The sequence below is a fragment of the Pleurodeles waltl genome, chromosome 4_1 (assembly GCF_031143425.1).
Source record: "Pleurodeles waltl isolate 20211129_DDA chromosome 4_1, aPleWal1.hap1.20221129, whole genome shotgun sequence".
Lineage (NCBI taxonomy): Eukaryota > Metazoa > Chordata > Amphibia > Caudata > Salamandridae > Pleurodeles > Pleurodeles waltl.
The window spans coordinates 764,464,161-764,482,045 of NC_090442.1; the positions used below are offsets into that span (position 1 = coordinate 764,464,161).

The following is a 17,885-nucleotide window of genomic DNA, read 5'->3' on the forward strand; positions in this document are numbered from 1 at the left end:
ATCCAAGGTGGGCAGAGGCCCCTGGGCGCATCAGAGTGTCCAGTTCGGGGAAGTGACATCACAGCCCCCTCCTGATAGGTGGTCACCCTGCTAGGTGACCAATCCCACTTTTAGGGATATTTAGGGTCTCCCTCTTGGATGGATCTTCCGATTCAATGTGCAAGATTCCTGGAGGACTCTTCTGCAATGTTTACTTCCATTTCTGCCAATGAGCGGCAACTGGACTTCACAGGAACCCACATTCTGCAGCTCAGGTGATGACTTCGCTATGCAACATTGTTTCTCTGACTCCTTCAAGAAACTGCAACATTTCTCCGGTGGTGCATCCTCTGAGGGCGGCAAGTCCTCAGTCTCCACTGAGAAGCAAGGAGGAATCTCCCTTGGAGTGAATAAGTCACTCCCTTGCATCCACAGGCAACAACTGCATCGACAGCCGGCCGCATGGATCCTCTCTCTTACAACTCTGTGTGGATACTGCATCAAGGTGGTGGTCTGGAGTGGTCCCCTTGGTCCTCTACCAGCTGTCCAACTTGAAAGATAGTAAGCCCTTGTCTCTCCATGCAGGACAGTACCCCCGTACACTTTGTCTCTTGCAGCTGCCAAGGCTTGTTGGCATCTCCTGCAAGGGAATTTCAGGCTCCATGTATCCCCTGCCCCCAGCACTCTTCCCTGTCACACACAGCCCTCTGTGTGCTTCTCTTGCTATCTGTGGGGGGCTATCTCCTCTTCCAGCAACTCTCCTAACTGCTGAGGGTCACCCAGGACTCCCCTCCGTGGGTTGAGTCCTCCTGGACCTTGCTGGTCCTCGGCAGCTCCACATTTCTTCTCCAAGGGCATTTGCCTTTGCCAAGGGTTGTTGATGGTTTATCGACACCCCTGACCAACTGCAATCTTCTTTCCGGCGTGGGATGTCAACTGCATCACTTCAGGAAGTCTTCAGCTGCTCCACTACTGCACTGCTGACTGTCTTCCTTCACCGTCGACCATGTGCTTCATCCACAGACGGGTGGGTGGTGGCTCCTGTCGCGACCGGACACACCAATGTGAGCTGGACTTGGTCCCCTTCCTTTACAGGTCTTCCTCTACCAGGATCCACCTTTAGTTTCTTGCAGCCTTGCCTGGTTCTTGCAAAATCCTCTTCTGAAGCCAATTTGGCGGGTTTGGGGAACAAGGAGAGTGTAGCCACCCTCAGGGACAGTAGCCACTGGCTACTGCCCTCTGACCCCTAAAACGGCCCTAAATCTAGGATTTAGGGGTCTCCCGGAACCCAGGTCACCAGATTACTTGTGATCTACAAGAAGAACTGCTAAGCTGAAACCCCCCAGCAGAGAAGAAGGAAGGTGACAACTGCTTTGGCCCCAGCCTTACCGGCCTGTCTCCTGCTTCAAAGAACCTGCAAAAAGACCAGCGACACGTCCAGTGGGACCAGCGACCTCTGTCAACTCCAGAAGACAGCCCTGCATCCAAAAGACCAAGAACTCCAGAGGACTGCGGCTCTGTTTGAAGAAACCTACAACCAAGGACTCCCAGCTCACTCTGGATGCATGAGTCTTGACCCCTGTGCACCAGACACCCACGGCCTGTATCCAGGTGGTCCACCTTGCAAGAGAGGGTCCCTAGGCGATTGCGAGCGAGTGCCCACCCTGGCTTGACCTCTCCACGACAAGGCCTGCAGAGGGAATCCCGAGGAACCACCTGACGGCAAAGGTCCAGATGCAGATATCTGACGCCTAATAACACACTGCACCCCACAGCCCCCAGGCCTTGGAGAAACCACCCCCTGTGCCTCATCATTCAGCAGGCGGCCCTCCTCCCTGTCCGACCGGTGGTGTGGCCAAGGCACCCCCACCCCCTGACCTCGCCTTCAGCCTCTGAGTGACCCCTGGGGTATCCTCATAAACCAGCATTGGAAACCTAACGTCATATTTGCACCATGCACCCCGCCGCCCCTGTGCCGTCAGGGTGTGTGTTTGGTGCCTACTTGTGGCCCCTCCTAAACCGCCCCCCCCCCCCCAAAAGGTCTGCCTTCAGAGTCACGAGTATCTACCTGCTGGCAAACCTGATTCCGAGTACCCCCTGTTCCCTAGGAGCCCATGTTAAATTTGCTCAACTTTGACCCCTGCACCTGGCCGGCCCCATGTTGCTGTTGCTGGGTGTTTGGGATTAACTTGAACCCCAACCGGGGGACTTACTAAACCCGGATAATGAGACTGTAAGTGTTGTACTTACCTGTAAAATGACCAAACATTTCTTCCCCCAGGAACTGTTTCTGAAAATTGCAATGCCCCTTTTTAAAATAGCTTATTGCCAATAATTTAAAAAAACTGTATTACTTAACTATTTCAAACGAAGTACTGTTGATGCCTGTGTGAAATACGCAACGTGAAAAGGTATTTACCTGCAAATTGAGTCTTGTGGTTCTAAAAATAAATTCATAAAAATTATTTTTTGCATATAAAAACAATTGGCCTGGAGTTGTCATTGAGTGTGTGCATCTTTTTTCTGTGTGTTCAACACATGCTTTGCACTACCCTCTGATAAGCCTAACTGCTCGACCACACTATCACAAAAGAGAGCATTAGGATTATCTACTTTAGCCTCTGTTAAGCCTCCAGGGAACCCCTGGACACTGTGCACACTAAAGCTCACTTTGAGATAGTATATACAGAACCAGTTTCTGCAATTTGTAGGTCACCCCTCTGGCAGGCCTCCCAGCCTTAAAGGCAGGATGCATTATATTACATGTGAAGGCATACCTGCATGAACAGATATGCCCCTGCTATGTCTTTGTCAATTCTCAGACATAGTAAGTCAACAGTGAAGCCATTATAAGTACATGTGCTGGACACTGGTCAGTATGAGTTCCCTAGCTACATAATGGCTTCACTTAAGATAGGGATATTTGGTGTCAAGCATCTCGTATTATTAAACCCTCACTGAATCCAGTGATGGCGATACTAATACATGCACTCAGAGGGCACCTTGGACGTGCCCCCTGCAGAACCTACCAACTCCTAATGTGGGCACTGACTGGCCAGAACCAGTACAGGCACCTTGGACAAAGTTCTGTCCCACTGAGGTGAGAGCCAGTGCTCTCGTGGACTCGGAGCAAAGGCCTGCTCTGGGCAGAGGTGTGACCTCCTCCCCAGGCACAATGGACATTCCAGGGTTGGGAAGCTTCAGAGGCCTTTGAAATGCAACCCAGGCCTCTCCCAAGTGGAGCAGGAGGTCGACCCCCTGTTCCAGATCCCACTTTTGGCAGCAGAAATTGTGGGGAAATTAAGTAAATTAGTATGAGTGCCCGCTTCATGCCAGTCTCACGAGTTGAGTGGACACTACTTTTTAAATGCCTCCATCTTTCATGGAAGGAATTAAGTCAATAGGGTTAGGGCTATACCACTTCCCACAGGAAATGGTCATAAGAAGGTTGTAGTCACCCTAAAGGTGAGTAGCCCATTGACTACCACCTTGTCAAACCCTGTAATGCCCCTATTTTCAGTATTTAGGTGGAACCCTCGAATCATATTCCATGCAACCTAAAAAGAAGCTAACCCATCGCCAGCAAAGAAGACTGAAGACACTAACTTGACCCCAGCCTTACTGGCCTCTCTCTAGCCTTAAAAAAAACCTGCATCAAGAAGATGACAGTCCTGCAGCCCAGCAACCTCCGCCAAACGTTTTGGACTGTCTGCTTACCTTTGAGAAAGACCAAGAAGTCACGTGGACAGCAGACCTGCCCAGAAGAAACCACCTTTAAAGAGGAGGAAGCTGTCTGAGGAACCATGAAACCAGACCGCAGAAGTGACCACTGCACCCGACAGCCCTGGTCCGAGTCCTAGTGCCCCACCAATCCAATGAAGGTTCCCCAGCGTTTCTGAACAAGAGTCCAATGTGTGCCCACCCCTGCCGGGCTCCCCAGCAATGCCTGCAGCTTAAATTTGAGGGATTCCCCAAACATCCCCAACGCAACTCGCCTGGTGAGCCAATTCCAATTTCTAAGACACCCCTGCACCTAGAGCCCCCAGGCCTTGGGGAGCTGAACCGTCTGTGTCCCTACGACCTCTGGCATCTCCACTTATCAGGGCAGACCCCCTCCCAACCTCCTGGCGAGCCATCTCCTCTATTGAAATACTTTGGCAGCCGGATGCTGTGTTGGCACTCTGCACCCGGCCACCCCTGAGCTGCTGAGGGTGGAATTTTGGTGCTAACTTGTGGCCCCCCTTGTACTTGCCTCAACTCCAGGAGATCAACCTTTGACACCGCTTTACTCACCTGTGAGCAGCGCTGTAGCAGCCCTCCTCCCCCATCTCCATTGGAAAGCCTTCGCCACCGAACACAGTTTTGGAATTCTGAACCCGGCTGGCCCATGCTGCTGAGGGTGCAAGGTTGACTAACATAGGGCACTGACCTCAACCTCCACCTCTGTACCCAGCCGCCTCTGAGGGTGCACCTTGGATACCAACTTGAATCTTGCCCGATGCTAGTCTAGACCTCTGAAGTCTGGGACATTATGTGGTGTACTTAGGTGCAAAACTGCATCTTTGTTTTCCTCCACAGGTTAACATTAACATTGAACAAGCTATATAAAAACAATTGGTTTTTTTCTAAATCGGTCTCTGATTTATTCTTTGTGTGTATCTCATTTACTGCCTCTGAGTACAACACATGCTTAACATGACTCGATAAGCCTAGCTGCTCGCCCACACTACAACAAATGGATCACTAGACCTATCTGTTTATGCATCTGCACATCTTTGAGGATCCACTGGACTATGCAAAGTGTACTTAATTTTAGTACACTATACAGAGTAAGCGTCCTACAGACTCTGACTCTAGAGGGCTGGGCAACCTTATTCACATTGGTGGTGTACTTCAGCTCAGGACAGAGATGGTGGGTGCAATGGAGACTTCAGTCTGTCCTAGAGGTGTTAGAGTCCCTACTTTTGGAGTTTGCTGGAGAACAGTGGAGGAAAGTAGTGTCTTTCTGACATAGTTACCCCCAATTTTTGTCTGGTGTCCGTGTGTTTAGACTGTCGTATACATGGATCCTGCTAATCAGGACCCCTGTGTCTGTGCTTTCTCCTCTGAATGTGTTTGTATTGTAACTTTTTACACCCACAATTGCCTTACTGGTGTACCCATGTAAGTCCCTAGTATATGGTACTTAGTTACTTAGAGCACTGGTACACCAGGGGTTTCCCATGGGTTGCAGCATGCATTATGCCAACCATGGATGCCCTTGCAAATTGTGTCTGTAGGCCTGCCATTGTAGCCTGTGTTACATTGTGCATGCACCTTTCTCTTTAGATATAGGGCTTGCCTTATATCGCCATCACTGCACTTGGACACTGTAAGTCACCCCTATGGTAGGCCCTTCAGCCAAAGGGCAGGGTGCATGGACTTGGGTGTGAGGACACCTGTGCAGGAGCTGAGGTGCCCCTACAAACCCCAGAATCCATTCCCTGGGCTTCGTAAGTTTGTGAAAGCCATCTTAAGGTGTGTATTGGACACTAGTCAACACGAGTAGTCCAACTACATAATGGCTTCCCCGAACGTAGGCATGTTTGGTATGAAACATGTTGCAATCATGCAACAACCGATTTCAGTGCATGATCCCTTCTACTCTGGGGTTTCCTTAGAGGATCCCCCAGGTCTACCTGTGCAACCTTATTGGGTCTGGCTGCCAGCCAATGCTGCTGTTGACCCCAAACACTGTTCTGCCCTCCTGCTGATGAGCTTGGCTCAGGCAGAGGAAGACAAGTGAAATAGTTTTCTGCAAGGAAGAGGTGTGACCACTTCTCCCTGTGTATTAGGTGTCTAAGGGCTGGGGTGGCCTCAGAGTGCCATCAGACTGCTTTGAAAGGCACATTTCAGGAACACCGGTTCCCGCTTGGACATGAAACTACACAAAGGACAGGAGAGTGACTGTCCCCTTTTCCAGTTCCTCCCCTATGGTGGAGCACAGAGCTCTGCCATGAGGCAGATTGATAATGCCATCTTGGAAGCAAGATGGGCAGAGGGCCCTGGGAGCATCTGACTGGTTAGGCCAGCTAGATGACGTCCCTGACCTGCTCTGATAGGTAGGTCACTTCAGGCATGACCAACCCCATTTTAAGGTTATTTAAGGGCTTCCCCCATTGGTGGTCCTCAGATTCTTCGAGCAAGACTCTCCAAAGAACTCTCTGCAAAACATCTTCTCATGGCCTCTGGAACCACTGCTGGTCTGCTTTGGAACTGAAACACATCTGTTTCTGGTGGGAAGGCTCCCATTGCAACATTGTTTCTCCAGATCCTACAACATCCAAAGTTGTGCATCCTCCAGGGTCACAACAACTCTTTACACCTGGAAGCACAAAGGAATCTCCCTTGGAGTGAAGGAGTCACTCAACTGCATCTGCAGGATTTTCAAGACCACGACGACCGGCTGGTGGGTTCTGCTGTCCCATGAACATTGAAAGGCCCTGCATCACAGGTTGTGGGTCTGTGGCTTCTGGGTCCTGCTTGTCTTCTGACCAACTCGGGAGACTGTCGGACCCTGTTTCTGCCACTGGACTGGAACCTCTGTGCACCGCAACTGTTGATCTTGCCAAGATTTGTTGACTGTTTCGCCAGGAGATCCTCAGGCACCAAGAAGCCGAGACCTCCAGCACACCTTAACTCAAAGATCAGCCCCTTTCTTGCAGCTTCTGTTACGTGGGGCTTCTGTTTTGTAGTGCTGCTGAGGCATCCTTGTGACTCACTTTGTCCCTCAAATGTGGGACACTCGTGGGGGCTCCAACGACTTTTACTGGCCTTCCTGTGTGCTAAGGGTCAGCCCTGACACCCTCTCAACAGTAATCTCTCTTGGACCTTGCTGATTCCCAAAACTCTGCAAATACATTGTCAGCTCTTGCTTGCTTTTGCCAGTGCTTGTTGGGGACCTGGCTGGTCACTGACCCTCCTGCAATTCGGCGACCATCAAGGGATAGCTTGTAGGTGACTCCTGGGATCTTCTGCCACAGCTGGATTTCTTCTTCCAGCGACTTGCAAGATCTTCATCTCTAGGAGGATGCACCACCAGGGCACCTCGGAGGGTGCTGGCCTCTGTCCCTTCCCTCTTAAGGTCCTCCATGTCCTGAATCTGTCCCTGGGTTTCACCAGCTTGGTCCACAGGTTGTGACAACATCTGGACAATGCGAGGCTTACACTGCCCTAGAGAGAGTCCCTTCTCCCCTCTGCATTCGGGTCCCCACGTAAAGATACACTTGTCTTCTTGGTATCCTTAGGTGGCGGCATTCTCCCACCTTTATTTTGTCTGTTGGTTTCCTCTGGGTCCACTGGGAAGGGTCCTGAAAGAGACAAACTCAAGCCATGATCCCTGTGTTAGTCTGTGGGACGACTGAGTGGGTAACCGTCTGCACCTGGTAGCTGGGGAGACTTACTATACTTGTGTCCCTAGCTAACTACCTCACATACCACATGTAAGGAAATGCCTCCTTGGCATGGTTGCCCCCTGACTTTTTGCCTTTGCTGATGCTATGTTTACAATTGAAAGTGTGCTGAGGCCTGCTAACCAGGCCCCAGCACCAGTGTTCTTTCCCTAACCTGTACTTTTGTATCCACAATTGGCAGACCCTGGCATCCAGATAAGTCCTGTAAAGAAATGGCTCCCTGTTGCAGTTACCCCCCACTTTTTGCCTGATACTGATGCTGACTTGACTGAGAAGAGTGCTGGGACCCTGCTAACCAGGCCCCAGCACCAGTGTTCCTTCACCTAAAAATTTACTTTTGTATCCACAATTGGCAGACCCTGGCATCCAGATAAGTCCCTTGTAACTGGTACTTCTAGTACCAAGGGCCCTGATGCCAAGGAAGGTCTCTAAGGGCTGCAGCATGTCTTATGCCACCCTGGAGACCTCTCACTCAGCACAGACACACTGCTTGCCAGCTTGTGTGTGCTAGTGAGGACAAAACGAGTAAGTCGACATGGCACTCCCCTCAGGGTGCCATGCCAGCCTCTCACTGCCTATGCAGTATAGGTAAGACACCCCTCTAGCAGGCCTTACAGCCCTAAGGCAGGGTGCACTATACCATAGGTGAGGGTACCAGTGCATGAGCATGGTACCCCTACAGTGTCTAAACAAAACCTTAGACATTGTAAGTGCAGGGTAGCCATAAGAGTATATGGTCTGGGAGTCTGTCAAACACGAACTCCACAGCACCATAATGGCTACACTGAAAACTGGGAAGTTTGGTATCAAACTTCTCAGCACAATAAATGCACACTGATGCCAGTGTACATTTTATTGCAAAATACACCCCAGAGGGCACCTTAGAGGTGCCCCCTGAAACTTAACCGACTGTCTGTGTAGGCTGACTAGTTCCAGCAGCCTGCCACACCAGAGACATGTTGCTGGCCCCATGGGGAGAGTGCCTTTGTCACTCTGAGGCCAGTAACAAAGCCTGCACTGGGTGGAGATGCTAACACCTCCCCCAGGCAGGAGCTGTAACACCTGGCGGTGAGCCTCAAAGGCTCACCCCTTTGTCACAGCCCAGCAGGGCACTCCAGCTTAGTGGAGTTGCCCGCCCCCTCCGGCCACGGCCCCCACTTTTGGCGGCAAGGCTGGAGGGAACAAAGAAAGCAACAAGGAGGAGTCACTGGCCAGTCAGGACAGCCCCTAAGGTGTCCTGAGCTGAGGTGACTCTGACTTTTAGAAATCCTCCATCTTGCAGATGGAGGATTCCCCCAATAGGGTTAGGATTGTGACCCCCTCCCCTTGGGAGGAGGCACAAAGAGGGTGTACCCACCCTCAGGGCTAGTAGCCATTGGCTACTAACCCCCCAGACCTAAACACGCCCTTAAATTTAGTATTTAAGGGCTACCCTGAACCCTAGAAAATTAGATTCCTGCAACTACAAGAAGAAGGACTGCCTAGCTGAAAACCCCTGCAGAGGAAGACCAGAAGACGACTACTGCCTTGGCTCCAGAAACTCACCGGCCTGTCTCCTGCCTTCCAAAGATCCTGCTCCAGCGACGCCTTCCAAAGGGACCAGCGACCTCGACATCCTCTGAGGACTGCCCCTGCTTCGAAAAGACAAGAAACTCCCGAGGACAGCGGACCTGCTCCAAGAAAGGCTGCAACTTTGTTTCCAGCAGCCTTGAAAGAACCCTGCAAGCTCCCCGCAAGAAGCGTGAGACTTGCAACACTGCACCCGGCGACCCCGACTCGGCTGGTGGAGATCCAACACCTCAGGAGGGACCCCAGGACTACTCTGATACTGTGAGTACAAAAACCTGTCCCCCCTGAGCCCCCACAGCGCCGCCTGCAGAGGGAATCCCGAGGCTTCCCCTGACCGCGACTCTTTGAATCCAAAGTCCCGACGCCTGGGAGAGACCCTGCACCCGCAGCCCCCAGGACCTGAAGGACCGGACTTTCGTTGGAGAAGTGACCCCCAGGAGTCCCTCTCCCTTGCCCAAGTGGAGGTTTCCCCGAGGAACCCCCCCCCTTGCCTGCCTGCAGCGCTGAAGAGATCCCGAGATCTCCCATAGACTAACACTACAAACCCGACGCTTGTTTCTACACTGCACCCGGCCGCCCCCGCGCTGCTGAGGGTGAAATTCCTGTGTGGGCTTGTGTCCCCCCTGGTGCCCTACAAAACCCCCCTGGTCTGCCCTCCGAAGACGCGGGTACTTACCTGCAAGCAGACCGGAACCGGGGCACCCCCTTCTCTCCATTCTAGCCTATGCGTTTTGGGCACCACTTTGAACTCTGCACCTGACCGGCCCTGAGCTGCTGGTGTGGTGACTTTGGGGTTGCTCTGAACCCCCAACGGTGGGCTACCTTGGACCAAGAATTGAACCCTGTAAGTGTCTTACTTACCTGGTAAAACTAACAAAAACTTACCTCCCCCAGGAACTGTGAAAATTGCACTAAGTGTCCACTTTTAAAATAGCTATTTGTCAATAACTTGTAAAGTATACATGCAATTTTTATGATTTAAAGTTCCTAAAGTACTTACCTGCAATACCTTTCAAATGAGATATTACATGTAGAATTTGAACCTGTGGTTCTTAAAATAAACTAAGAAAAGATATTTTTCTATAACAAAACCTATTGGCTGGATTTGTCTCTGAGTGTGTGTACCTCATTTATTGTCTATGTGTATGTACAACAAATGCTTAACACTACTCCTTGGATAAGCCTACTGCTCGACCACACTACCACAAAATAGAGCATTAGTATTATCTATTTTTACCACTATTTTACCTCTAAGGGGAACCCTTGGACTCTGTGCATGCTATTCCTTACTTTGAAATAGCACATACAGAGCCAACTTCCTACATTGGTGGCAGCGGTGGGATACAAGACTTTGCATTTGCTGGACTACTCAGCCAATACCTGATCACACGACAAATTCCAAAATTGTCATTAGAAATTGATTTTTGCAATTTGAAAAGTTTTCTAAATTCTTAAAAGACCTGCTAGGGCCTTGTGTTAGATCCTGTTTAGCATTTCTTTTAGAGTTTAAAAGTTTGTAAAAGTTTGAATTAGATTCTAGAACCAGTTGTAGATTCTTAAAAAGTATTCCAACTTTTAGAAGCAAAATGTCTAGCACAGATGTGACTGTGGTGGAACTCGACACCACACCTTACCTCCATCTTAAGATGAGGGAGCTAATATCACTCTGTAAAATAAAGAAAATAACAATGGGCCCCAAACCTACCAAAATACAGCTCCAGGAGCTTTTGGCAGAGTTTGAAACGGCCAACCCCTCTGAGGGTGGCAACTCAGAGGAAGAGGGTAGTGACTTGGAGGAAAATTCCCCCCTACCAGTCCTATCTAGGGAGAACAGGGTCCCTCAAACCCTGACTCCAAAAATAATAGTCAGAGATGCTGGTTCCCTCACAGGAGAGACCAACACCTCTGAAATCACTGAGGATAACTCCAGTGAAGATGACCCCCTGTTAGCCAGGATGGTCAAAAGATTGGCTTTGGAAAAGCAGCTCCTAGCCATAGAAAGGGAAAGAAAAGAGATGGGCCTAGGTCCCATCGATGGTGGCAGCAACTTAAATAGGGTCAGAGATTCTCCTGACATCCTAAAAATCCCCAAAGGGATTGTAACAAAATATGAAGATGGTGATGACATCACCAAATGGTTCACAGCTTTTGAGAGGGCTTGTGTAACCAGAAAAGTAAACAGATCTCACTGGGGTGCTCTCCTTTGGGAAATGTTCACTGGAAAGTGTAGGGATAGACTCCTCACACTCTCTGGAAAAGATGCAGAATCTTATGACCTCATGAAGGGTACCCTGATTGAGGGCTTTGGATTCTCCACTGAGGAGTATAGAATTAGATTCAGGGGGGCTCAAAAATCCTCGAGCAAGACCTGGGTTGATTTTGTAGACTACTCAGTAAAAACACTAGATGGTTGGTTAACTGGAAATGAAGTGTGTGACTATGTTGGGCTTTATAATTTGTTTATGAAAGAACACATTTTAAGTAACTGCTTCAATGAAAAGTTGCATCAGTATCTGGTAGACCTAGGTCCAATTTCTCCCCAAGAATTGGGAAAGAAGGCAGACCACTGGGTCAAGACTAGGGTAACCAAAACTTCCACTGGGGGTGACCAAAAGAAAGGGGTTACAAAAACTCCCCAGGAGAAAGTGGGTGACACTAGAAACAAAGAAAAAGAGTCCTCTGTAGGCCCCCAAAAACCAGAACAGGTGGGTGGGCCCCAAGACACAACCCAAAACAAAGGTGGGTACCAGGGTAAGAACTGGGATGCCACTAAGGCATGGTGCCACAACTGTAAACAGTCTGGGCACCACACCAAGGACACTTCTTGTCCCAAAAACAAACCCCAGAACAAAATTCCAGGGGTAACCAGTGTAGCCATGGGAGATGACTCCTCAGATGAGGAGGTCTTCATAGCCTTCAACTGGAAACAGGGCCCAACAGGTGAGTTGGAGATTCCGGAGGGAAGTAGACACTTCCACCACCTACTGGTGAATGGAATCCCAACCACTGCCCTGAGAGACACTTGTGCCAGTCACACTATTGTGCATGACAGGCTGGTGCTCTCAAACCAGTACATCCCAGGTGAGACTGCCAGGGTAAGAGTTAGCCTAGACAGGGTCACTAAGAGGCCTGTGGCTTTAGTGCCCATAGAAGTGGGTGGCACTCTTAGCTGGAGAAGGGTAGTAGTCAGTACAGACCTCCCCCTTGATTGTCTCCTTGGAAATGACTGCCCAGAGGTTAGTCAGAGCCCAAGAGAGGAACTGGTCCAGTGCCAGTCCTCTCCCAAGGATTCTGGAAATCCTGCCTCTGCAGTAAATGCAAGCAGGCCCCAGAAGAAGAAGAAAAGAAAACAGAGTAGGAGGGGTGGACAACCTTTAGCCAAGGTTACAACAAGCCAAGGAGATTCTGCTCCAGTAGGGGAGAACTCCAAAAATGGCCCTGATAAAGTCCAACCTGACCCACAAGAAGTCCTGGCTAGTCAGGCAACTGTTAAACCTGAGTGGGTGGCTCCTCAGCTAACAGAAGAAAGAGTGGAAGAAGGGGGTTTACTACAAGATGTGGTAACCCCCCACTCTAATACAGCAGACAGGCAACCTGAACCCAAAGAGGCCTGTAACTTAGCCCCTTCCCCTTTAGGTGAAGAGCTAAAGGTGTGGTTCTGGGCACTGACAGCTGTCAGTGGCCTCTGCTGGGTGTTAGCCTTTATGGCTGCACTATCCTTAGCATGGTGGTCTGACCCCATGCCAAATAGCAAGTTAGGCCCCCTGACCCTATTGGTCATGGTGGGGTTACTCCAGCTCTGGGTAACCTCTCTGGGTAAGCTAGGGGTAACCCTGGCCAAGATAAAGTTAGCAGAGGTGGATACCTCTAAGACCAAAATAGAAAGAATGGGTGGAGACATTGAAGAGGCAGACAAGAGGCAATTCAGACTAGGTCCTATCACTGTGGAAGTAGGTCAGTTCCCCAAAGGGAATGACCTGAACAGAAGGATGTAAGGCAGAGTAGGCCCTGCAACTAACCAGCCTATTTCTCCTACTCTTCCTCGCCTGACAGACTAGGAAGACTCTCCCAGCTTGGGCTGAGTCTCCTGGCCTGTGGGCTGGGGGGGGGCTTGTGTAAAGAAATGGCTCCCTGTTGCAGTTACCCCCCACTTTTTGCCTGATACTGATGCTGACTTGACTGAGAAGAGTGCTGGGACCCTGCTAACCAGGCCCCAGCACCAGTGTTCCTTCACCTAAAAATGTACTTTTGTATCCACAATTGGCAGACCCTGGCATCCAGATAAGTCCCTTGTAACTGGTACTTCTAGTACCAAGGGCCCTGATGCCAAGGAAGGTCTCTAAGGGCTGCAGCATGTCTTATGCCACCCTGGAGACCTCTCACTCAGCACAGACACACTGCTTGCCAGCTTGTGTGTGCTAGTGAGGACAAAACGAGTAAGTCGACATGGCACTCCCCTCAGGGTGCCATGCCAGCCTCTCACTGCCTATGCAGTATAGGTAAGACACCCCTCTAGCAGGCCTTACAGCCCTAAGGCAGGGTGCACTATACCATAGGTGAGGGTACCAGTGCATGAGCATGGTACCCCTACAGTGTCTAAACAAAACCTTAGACATTGTAAGTGCAGGGTAGCCATAAGAGTATATGGTCTGGGAGTCTGTCAAACACAAACTCCACAGCACCATAATGGCTACACTGAAAACTGGGAAGTTTGGTATCAAACTTCTCAGCACAATAAATGCACACTGATGCCAGTGTACATTTTATTGCAAAATACACCCCAGAGGGCACCTTAGAGGTGCCCCCTGAAACTTAACCGACTGTCTGTGTAGGCTGACTAGTTCCAGCAGCCTGCCACACCAGAGACATGTTGCTGGCCCCATGGGGAGAGTGCCTTTGTCACTCTGAGGCCAGTAACAAAGCCTGCACTGGGTGGAGATGCTAACACCTCCCCCAGGCAGGAGCTGTAACACCTGGCGGTGAGCCTCAAAGGCTCACCCCTTTGTCACAGCCCAGCAGGGCACTCCAGCTTAGTGGAGTTGCCCGCCCCCTCCGGCCACGGCCCCCACTTTTGGCGGCAAGGCTGGAGGGAACAAAGAAAGCAACAAGGAGGAGTCACTGGCCAGTCAGGACAGCCCCTAAGGTGTCCTGAGCTGAGGTGACTCTGACTTTTAGAAATCCTCCATCTTGCAGATGGAGGATTCCCCCAATAGGGTTAGGATTGTGACCCCCTCCCCTTGGGAGGAGGCACAAAGAGGGTGTACCCACCCTCAGGGCTAGTAGCCATTGGCTACTAACCCCCCAGACCTAAACACGCCCTTAAATTTAGTATTTAAGGGCTACCCTGAACCCTAGAAAATTAGATTCCTGCAACTACAAGAAGAAGGACTGCCTAGCTGAAAACCCCTGCAGAGGAAGACCAGAAGACGACTACTGCCTTGGCTCCAGAAACTCACCGGCCTGTCTCCTGCCTTCCAAAGATCCTGCTCCAGCGACGCCTTCCAAAGGGACCAGCGACCTCGACATCCTCTGAGGACTGCCCCTGCTTCGAAAAGACAAGAAACTCCCGAGGACAGCGGACCTGCTCCAAGAAAGGCTGCAACTTTGTTTCCAGCAGCCTTGAAAGAACCCTGCAAGCTCCCCGCAAGAAGCGTGAGACTTGCAACACTGCACCCGGCGACCCCGACTCGGCTGGTGGAGAACCAACACCTCAGGGAGGACCCCCGGACTACTCTACGACTGTGAGTACCAAAACCTGTCCCCCCTGAGCACCCACAGCGCCGCCTGCAGAGGGAATCCCGAGGCTTCCCCTGACCGCGACTCTCTGAAACCTAAGTCCCGACGCCTGGAAAAGACCCTGCACCCGCAGCCCCCAGGACCTGAAGGACCGGACTTTCACTGCAGAAGTGACCCCCAGGAGTCCCTCTCCCTTGCCCAAGTGGAGGTTTCCCCGAGGAAGCCCCCCCTTGCCTGCCTGCAGCGCTGAAGAGATCCCTTGATCTCTCATTGACTAACATTGCGAACCCGACGCTTGTTTCTACACTGCACCCGGCCGCCCCCGCGCTGCTGAGGGTGAAATTTCTGTGTGGGCTTGTGTCCCCCCCCCGGTGCCCTACAAAACCCCCCTGGTCTGCCCTCCGAAGACGCGGGTACTTACCTGCAAGCAGACCGGAACCGGGGCACCCCCTTCTCTCCATTCTAGCCTATGCGTTTTGGGCACCACTTTGAACTCTGCACCTGACCGGCCCTGAGCTGCTGGTGTGGTGACTTTGGGGTTGCTCTGAACCCCCAACGGTGGGCTTCCTTGGACCAAGAACTGAACCCTGTGTCTTACTTACCTGGTAAAACTAACAAAAACTTACCTCCCCCAGGAACTGTGAAAATTGCACTAAGTGTCCACTTTTGAAATAGCTATTTGTCAATAACTTGAAAAGTATACATGCAATTGAAATGATTCAAAGTTCCTAATGTACTTACCTGCAATACCTTTCAAACAAGATATTACATGTTAAATTTGAACCTGTGGTTCTTAAAATAAACTAAGAAAAGATATTTTTCTATACAAAACCTATTGGCTGGATTTGTCTCTGAGTGTGTGTACCTCATTTATTGTCTATGTGTATGTACAACAAATGCTTAACACTACTCCTTGGATAAGCCTACTGCTCGACCACACTACCACGAAATAGAGCATTAGTATTATCTATTTTTACCACTATTTTACCTCTAAGGGGAACCCTTGGACTCTGTGCATGCTATTCCTTACTTTGAAATAGCACATACAGAGCCAACTTCCTACATTGGTGGATCAGCGGTGGGGTACAAGACTTTGCATTTGCTGGACTACTCAGCCAATACCTGATCACACGACAAATTCCAAAATTGTCATTAGAAATTGATTTTTGCAATTTGAAAAGTTTTCTAAATTCTTAAAAGACCTGCTAGGGCCTTGTGTTAGATCCTGTTTAGCATTTCTTTTAGAGTTTAAAAGTTTGTAAAAGTTTGAATTAGAACCTAGAACTAGTTGTAGATTCTTAAAAAGTATTCCAACTTTTAGAAGCAAAATGTCTAGCACAGATGTGACTGTGGTGGAACTCGACACCACACCTTACCTCCATCTTAAGATGAGGGAGCTAAGGTCACTCTGTAAAATAAAGAAAATAACAATGGGCCCCAAACCTACCAAAATACAGCTCCAGGAGCTTTTGGCAGAGTTTGAAAAGGCCAACCCCTCTGAGGGTGGCAACTCAGAGGAAGAGGATAGTGACTTGGAGGAAAATTCCCCCCTACCAGTCCTATCTAGGGAGAACAGGGTCTCTCAAACCCTGACTCCAAAAATAATAGTCAGAGATGCTGGTTCCCTCACAGGAGAGACCAACACCTCTGAAATCACTGAGGATAACTCCAGTGAAGAGGACATCCAGTTAGCCAGGATGGCCAAAAGATTGGCTTTGGAAAGACAGATCCTAGCCATAGAGAGGGAAAGACAAGAGATGGGCCTAGGACCCATCAATGGTGGCAGCAACATAAATAGGGTCAGAGATTCTCCTGACATGTTGAAAATCCCTAAAGGGATTGTAACTAAATATGAAGATGGTGATGACATCACCAAATGGTTCACAGCTTTTGAGAGGGCTTGTGTAACCAGAAAAGTGAACAGATCTCACTGGGGTGCTCTCCTTTGGGAAATGTTCACAGGAAAGTGTAGGGATAGACTCCTCACACTCTCTGGACAAGATGCAGAATCTTATGACCTCATGAAGGGTACCCTGATTGAGGGCTTTGGATTCTCCACTGAGGAGTATAGGATTAGATTCAGGGGGGCTCAAAAATCCTCGAGCCAGACCTGGGTTGACTTTGTAGACTACTCAGTAAAAACACTAGATGGTTGGATTCAAGGCAGTGGTGTAAGTAATTGTGATGGGCTGTACAATTTATTTGTGAAAGAACACCTGTTAAGTAATTGTTTCAATGATAAACTGCATCAGCATCTGGTAGACCTAGGACCAATTTCTCCCCAAGAATTGGGAAAGAAGGCGGACCATTGGGTCAAGACTAGGGTGTCCAAAACTTCCACAGGGGGTGACCAAAAGAAATGGGTCACAAAACCTCCCCAGGGGAAAGGTGGTGAGACAGCCAAAAATAAAAATAGTCAAGAGTCTTCTAAAGGCCCCCAAAAACCTGCACAGGAGGGTGGGCCCAGAGCCTCTTCACAAAACAATCCTGGGTACAAGGGTAAAAACTTTGATCCCAAAAAGGCCTGGTGTCGAAACTGTAGTCAGTCTGGACACCAAACTGGAGACAAGGCCTGTCCCAAGAAAAGTTCCACTCCAAACTCCAATCCAGGTAACACTGGAATGGCTAGTCTCCAAGTGGGATCAACAGTGTGCCCAGAGCAAATCAGGGTCCACACTGAAGCTACTCTAGTCTCTGAGGGTGGGGTGGATTTAGCCACACTAGCTGCCTGGCCTCCTAACATGCAAAAATACAGGCAGCAGCTCTTTATTAATGGGACAAGTGTAGAGGGCCTGAGGGATACAGGTGCCAGTGTCACCATGGTGACAGAGAAACTGGTTTCCCCTGGCCAATACCTGACTGGAAAAACTTATACAGTCACCAATGCTGACAATCAAACTAAAGCACATCCCATGGCAATGGTAACTTTAGAATGGGGAGGGGTCAATGGCCTGAAACAGGTGGTGGTCTCCTCAAACATCCCAGTAGACTGTCTGCTTGGAAATGACCTGGAGTCCTCAGCATGGGCTGAGGTAGAACTAAAAACCCATGCAGCCATGCTGGGTATCCCTGAACTGGTGTGTGTAAAAACAAGAGCACAATGCAAGGCACAGGGTGAAAAAGTAGAGCTGGAGTCTGGAAAAATGGCCC

The 17,885-nt window shown here is 49.9% G+C and overlaps 1 protein-coding gene across 3 annotated transcripts in view; it reads left to right on the forward strand.

Annotated features, from left to right (window-relative positions):
* The window catches only part of TNPO3 (transportin 3), a 991,461-nt gene that overhangs the window by 721,649 nt on the left and 251,927 nt on the right, over positions 1-17,885 (forward strand). The window lies entirely within an intron of this gene.